This window comes from Hibiscus syriacus, unplaced genomic scaffold (genome assembly GCF_006381635.1).
Source record: "Hibiscus syriacus cultivar Baekdansim isolate YM2019G1 unplaced genomic scaffold, ASM638163v2 tig00009003_pilon, whole genome shotgun sequence".
Classification (NCBI taxonomy): Eukaryota; Viridiplantae; Streptophyta; class Magnoliopsida; order Malvales; family Malvaceae; genus Hibiscus; species Hibiscus syriacus.
The window spans coordinates 1,038,209-1,045,057 of NW_024062180.1; the positions used below are offsets into that span (position 1 = coordinate 1,038,209).

The 6,849-nt window shown below is 28.3% G+C and overlaps 1 pseudogene; it reads left to right on the forward strand.

Moving 5' to 3' along the window:
- The first annotated feature begins 3,402 nt into the window (after positions 1-3,402).
- Positions 3,403-5,644, forward strand: LOC120202689 (annotated as a pseudogene).
- The last annotated feature ends 1,205 nt before the right edge of the window (positions 5,645-6,849 follow it).

The following is a 6,849-nucleotide window of genomic DNA, read 5'->3' on the forward strand; positions in this document are numbered from 1 at the left end:
CCTAAAACATTATTAGTTGTCAACATAATAGGTACCGCTAAACCGAATTTATTAAATATATTTTAATGTATCCGGTAATACTATATATTAACCGTATATTAACCCGCCTTTCCTGAGACATTCCCTGACTAGTTGGTTGCTTTCTCAAAGAAAAAATATGTTGAAATTTCAATGTCTCTGATTTGATCGACAAAAAAAGAAAAGAGAAATGTTATTGACCTTATTATAACTAAATAAAAATAATTTTGGTACGGAATAAATAAGGCCAAACGATATATTAATAAAAAAATTAATTGAGTTTGACCTACAGATAAAACGTTGATGTACGGAAATTTATTTATTTTTTCCTCTAATAAAGTTATTTGATCTTTCTTTCTTGCAAATTATCTTCCTTTTATATTCAATTTTTTGTGTATTGACAAAACTCACGTGAACTCATTCGTAAAATCTATCATTTTAAATGCTACACGATCAAACAATTATAATATAAAATATTTATATTTATATTTATATTTATATGATATAAATTAGTACCATAATCCAATTATATATATTGTAACTTAAGTGAATAACATTGTAAAACAATAGAAATGCAGAAAACACAAATTTTCATGTCATGTTCCTAAATTTTATTTAAATAATTTAATATTTTATCTCGTTAAACCAATTGATTATCGACAAAAATGTTAATTCTTTGAATATGAGAAAAATATTCATATTTTCTTGGTAAATTTCAAATTTGGAAAGGGATGACCGATGCGAACCTTGGAACTTGAAGGTATGTAAGCTATTATTTCTTACAATGATAACATGTTCCTCTAATATTTCATCAATTCAATTGAGAAAATCAAATGTTTCTTATTTTGAAGTAATATATATTTTTATAAAAATATTTTTGGATTTTCATGCTTTTATATAGTTCTCTAAATTATACAACTAAATCTATAATTGGAATTCAAACACAAAACCATTGGATTTAGTATACAAGCTTTAAATCATTATGTTATTAAATTTTTCTAAGGCTTAAAATAAATATATAAAAGTCTCTATCCTATGTTGCTTTTCTGTTCCAGGTCCTTAAAATATTTTTTTAATCAAAATAAGGTCTTAAACTATCATATGTAACCACTCTAAGTCATGCTATTTTTTCGGTTAGAAAAATTTCTTTCGGTTAATGAGACATTGACATGTTACACAAAATTATATACTTGTTTTAATCTAAAAAATAGTTTAGGGACTTAAAGAAAAAAGGCACATAGTTTTGGGACTTTATTAACCAAAAAATATTTTAAGTGCTTAGAGTGGTTACGTATGATAGTTTAACGATTTATTTTGATAAAAAGGTAATTTAGGGAATTAAAGTGAAAAAATAAGCATAGTTTAGGGACTTTTTTTCGTTTAAGCCTTTTTGTAAATACATTTTTACGTAAAAAAGAAAAAACTTTTTTAAAAATAATGTACCATATAAATAAAAATAATGTATGGCATAACTAAAACGATAAAGTAAACTTTTGTTTTAAAAAAAAGAAAACGATAAATAAACTACCCGGAATTAAAGTCGTAAACAAATAATAAAGACAACAAAATTTAAGAGGGAAGAAAAATAAATACAAGGAAATAAAAATCATAAACGTAAAGAATTAAAAACTAAAGATAAAAACAAAGAGGAGCTAAATTAAAGAATAAAATAGGATCAAATTGGAGTAAAAGGAAATTGAAAATCTAAATTAAAATATAAAAATAAAAGGAAAATAAAAATGGTTTAAATTAAAATAAAATCAAAATAAGAGGCTAAATTCAAAAAAATGAAATGAAGAAAAAGGATTAAATGGTACTGAAATTAAAATTTAAAGTATTAATGAAAAGAAAATTTCTACAATGCTCGTTTAGCGTAGATGAACATGGTTAATGATGAGCATCATTAAATTAATTTATAACATTAAATTATAAAGTACTAAACATATAATTATAAATTAGTTAAAAATTTAAATGTTATTTAATTAAAATACAATATTTATAAAACATTAATTTTTATAATCTTATTTTAATTATAATTAGATCAAATATTAATTTAATAAATTTATAAACCCTAATTTATTTTCATAGCTTTGAAGTCACTACCGTCATCATTGTTGTCACCGCTTCCACCACCGGTTCATCTTTCTCCGTCGATTTAGTCTTTGTTGTTCGCCCATGGTGAAAGATGATACCAGCGGCAACGACGACGACGGGAACTTCAAAGCTATGAAAATAAATTAGGGTTTATAAATTTCTCAAATTAACATGTGATCTAATTATAATTAAAATAAGATTATAAAAACTAATGTTTTATAAATATTGTATTTTAATTAAATTACATTTATGTTTTTGACTAATTTATAATTATACGTTTAGTATTTTATGAATTTATTTTGATAGTGCCATCATTAACGGTACTCGTCGAGCGTGGTAGTATTATTCTAATGAAAATAGGTAGAAAATACTAGAATAAAAGGAAAAGGGGTTACATGAAATCAAATTGAATTAGTGAGCATGATGTTTATGTTGCCACCTTTTTCGACTGCTAAAGATTAAAAAAAAGTAATCTTGATTCTCAGGATGATTCTTCACCTTTCTATCAGTTGCAACATGAAGGACATGCCTTAGCTTATAGGTAAAATAAAGAAAGAACTGGGCTATACTATTTATTTTATTACCGAAGGCTTAGGCTTCTATGGGACCAGTCGAGCATGCTTCGGGACATCGACCCTATGGTCAGAATCTTCAATCTGGAAGCTCTGCTGGTGCATCAGGCCAACGAAACATGTCCACCTGGGACTTGGGTCTGCTTGGTTAAGGGTTTTGGGTTATTTTTTTGGCCCATTTTTAAATGAGGTTTGTAAAACATGTAAATAAACAAACAAATAGAGCATTATTTTATTTTCAAAAAAACAAAAAAAAAATTATTTATTTAACTCATTTTTGTGTGTGCATATCTTTTCATTTTCTACTGTTAATCTCAGTAACATATTTTTATTCATGTAACGGTCCTAAATCTACGTAAAACTAAAAGAATTTTACATTGTGTAATAAGATCTAATACTTATATAGAAAGTGTGTGGTAAGAATAGGGGATAGAGCAGTTAAAATGAGTGAAATTAGATGAGGAGGCATGTAATTGTTCCAAGATAATAAACGTGAGCTTTACGTAATAACAATAATTTCTGATAGTAAACCATAGAAACCTCACGAGACTGCACCCTGCAGCATTTAAGTGATCATCCACCACTTTCCCAACTGTATTTTATATGTATATATACCCATACCATACAAAACACTTCTTCATCTCAAAACATTAGAGCTGGAAGATCAATCACTTTTATAAAAGATAAACCCTACTTTCAAATTATAAAAACTATAAACATGTCTCATATTGCTGTGAAGAGAAATAGGAAAAGGCAACTGAATGAACATCTTAAAGTTTTACGTTCTTTAACCCCTTGTTTCTACATTAAGAGGGTAATTCTTGTTTTCTTTCTTCTCTTTTTCAATATGGATATTGCGAAACCCAACCCTAATTGTTCAAGTTAAGAGCTTTTCTTTAATAGTTTGAGATAATTATAAGGTAGTATATGTTCAGAATTCTTTTAATATGGTTATTTTGGTTTTCAGGGTGACCAAGCATCGTCATAGGCGGTGTGATAGAGTTCATCAAGGAAGTGCAACAAGTTTTACAATCTCTGGAATCGAAGAAACAAAGGAAGAGTTTAAGCCCTAGCCCTAGTCCAAGTACTCCAAAGTCACTACATCTGCCTGCAAAACCTAACCCTATGGGAGAAGTCGGCGCATGTTTCAACTCGTCTCTTGCGGATGTCGAAGCAAGGATCTCGGGATCGAACGTCCTCCTGAAAATCGTTTGCCAACAAATACCTGGTCAGATTCTGAAGATAGTAGCTGTGCTGGAGAAATTTTCATTTGACGTTCTTCACCTCAACATCAGCAGAATGGAAGAGACTGTGTTATACTCCTTTGTCATCAAGGTATCCATCATTTATTCGTTTTAACCATAGTTGCTGTTGCAGGTATTCAATGATGCATCACTATCTTAAATTTGATGATATCACGGGGATTTTGGAGTTTAAGGTTTATATTCCTTTTTCATAAAGGTACGACCATTTGTCGTGGGTACTAAGTAATGTTCCACATGAAAATAATGTTTCAAAGAATTAATAATATCATAGGCTTTCAGGGGTTTAGGGTTTCTAATCCACCGTTTGTTTCAGCCATAGTTGTGGGTATTGAGTAATGAAATTGATAATGTTTCAAAGAATTAATTTGACGATATCACCCTGTGTTTTATAATGGGGAAAAATCAATGGAAAAAATGTTCTTAGAAGAATAATTACAGATGAGACAGAGAATCAATGGGATTTAGATAAATCAAATCACAAATTAATGATATTACTCTGGACACTAAATTATATATATATATATATATATATATATATATATATATATATGCATATTAGTTCATACAATGTAATTTTTGTTAGGATCATTAGATGAGTGAAAATAGACAGCTAGTATTAACAACAGGAAATGAGAAGATATTCCCTAGAAAAAATAAGGAGATAATCTCATCCGTTCATTACAACTCATCCAACGATCTTAAAAATGTGTAAAACTAAAAATTTTGCACTAGGTGTAGCCTATAGGTGGATCCTAACTCATATATATATATATATATATATATATATATATATATTCAATTGCATAGTGTAAAACTTTTTAGTTTTACAAATTTTTGGGATTGTTGAATGAGAAAAATAAAAAATTGAGATTAACAATAGGAAATAAAAAATTCACTAGAAAAAATAAGGAATTAATCACAGCCTTTGATTTTATCTCATCCAACAATCTTAAAAGACATAAAACTAAAGTTTTACAATGTAAGTGGATCGCAAACTATATATTTATAGACTATGATGATTTTGCTTTCCAATATGCGTTTAATATGTGCTTCAAATCATATGCTCATTTTAAGCGGATTTCATTGCAAATTCCTCAAGGCAAGCATTGTAAACTAGAGAGCAATAAATATATAACAAAATGGCTTGAGATTGCATTTCATCCATTAAGATAAGCATGGATTCATTTTATCCTTTTGCTCATTATTCTTTTGGATAATTTGGGGTGATTATAAAATAATATTTATTCAATTTTTCTTATTTTATTTACAACACACACTTTGTAAAAATAATTACTCAAACCCAAACTCTTTAAGGAAAACAATACTGATCACTCGTTGAGTTCATAATTTTATCAATATTTTTCTTGTTATTCTTTTAAATATTCTGAGATGATTAAAAATTAGTATTTGTTAAGATTTTTTCTTAGTCTATTTGCGACGCACACACGCCTTATAAAAACAGTGACACGAACACAAATCCTTTAAAAAAATACTCTTTTACCTCTAAGGCCACTCATTGAGTTATTACTGTCTTTTGTTTTTATTATATACGAAGGCTTATGTTAGTTTGTAATGTATTTTTTGAACAGATTGGTCTAGAATGTCAGCTGAGCTTGGAGGAACTTGCTACTGAAGTTTCAGCAAAGCTTCTTCTCAGAGCCTGTTTTCTCAACGAAATATAGTTTTTCATACTAATAAAATTTTCATATTTTCATGGTGGTTATATCAGCATACAAGAAATGGAACATATATAATTTCATTTCTTTTAAATTATAATATATTTACTGGTAAATAAAGAAAATCATCAACCTATCCACTTTTTCCATTTTGTGGAGGGATAGTTTTACAGACAATTGCTCCATTACGAGAGTAATAAGAGTGGATGATAAATGAGAAAATACATGATGTTAATTGTTAGAGTTCTACTCAAATTCAAAGTGACACAAATTAATTAACATATAATTTGAGAAAGTAAGAAATTTAGTTTAATTAGAAGTAGAAACTTATTATCCTTTATATAGAAAACTTAGATTTCTACTTTATAAGTTTCTTTTGTATTCTTCTTCTCTCGACATTAGTGAGTTTTTTTTTTGTATTTTTATTTTCTTGACATTAGTGAATTTTCTCATTTTCTACCTATAGTTTTTCCTGAAAGAATTTTTCATATAAAATCTTAGTGTCTATTTTATTGGGCGATCATTATGCATGTCGTTATCTCATGGCATTAACTATGATCCCCATGAATTATGTAAAAAATAGTGAAGTAGTTGTTTTAATGAGACATGACTAAGGTAAGTGTATGTGTTGGCAGTGGTAGATTCAGAAATTCAAAAATAAAATTTAAAATTTTAATTCACCTTAAAAGAAAAATTAGATATGCAAGTTTCCTTATTATTTCTCATCCCCTTAGTACACAATTGAGCTTTATATTTGAACGTGTTAGTTTAGGTGTTTTCAAGTGATTCGTGATTATGAATAAAAGAGGCAGCAACATCGAAGGGATCGAAAGTCTCGAACTTGAGGGCAATTTGGTTTAAATAAGCAGAGCATATGGGCTTAATTTTGCATTTAATGTTGTTTTGTGTTGAAATGAGGTTCAAGATGGGTTTGGTTGGGATTGCATGTGCTCATCCTTCGTTTTTTTGAACCAGGATTCAGTTGCATGTTCTTCTTGCACTCCTCTGATATAGTAGTTAGTAGGTTGGTCTTAAATTACCACAAACTTATTGGGTTTATCTGTAACACAATTGATCCTTCTCCATAAAACAATTTGATGACACTTGCTTTCGTCCGTACAAAAATAACATATATAGTATTATTATATGATATTATAAGTTATAGTACATACATTTTTATTTACATTCTACTTCTCTTGTATAGGCCCAAGTACAAACGTTTCA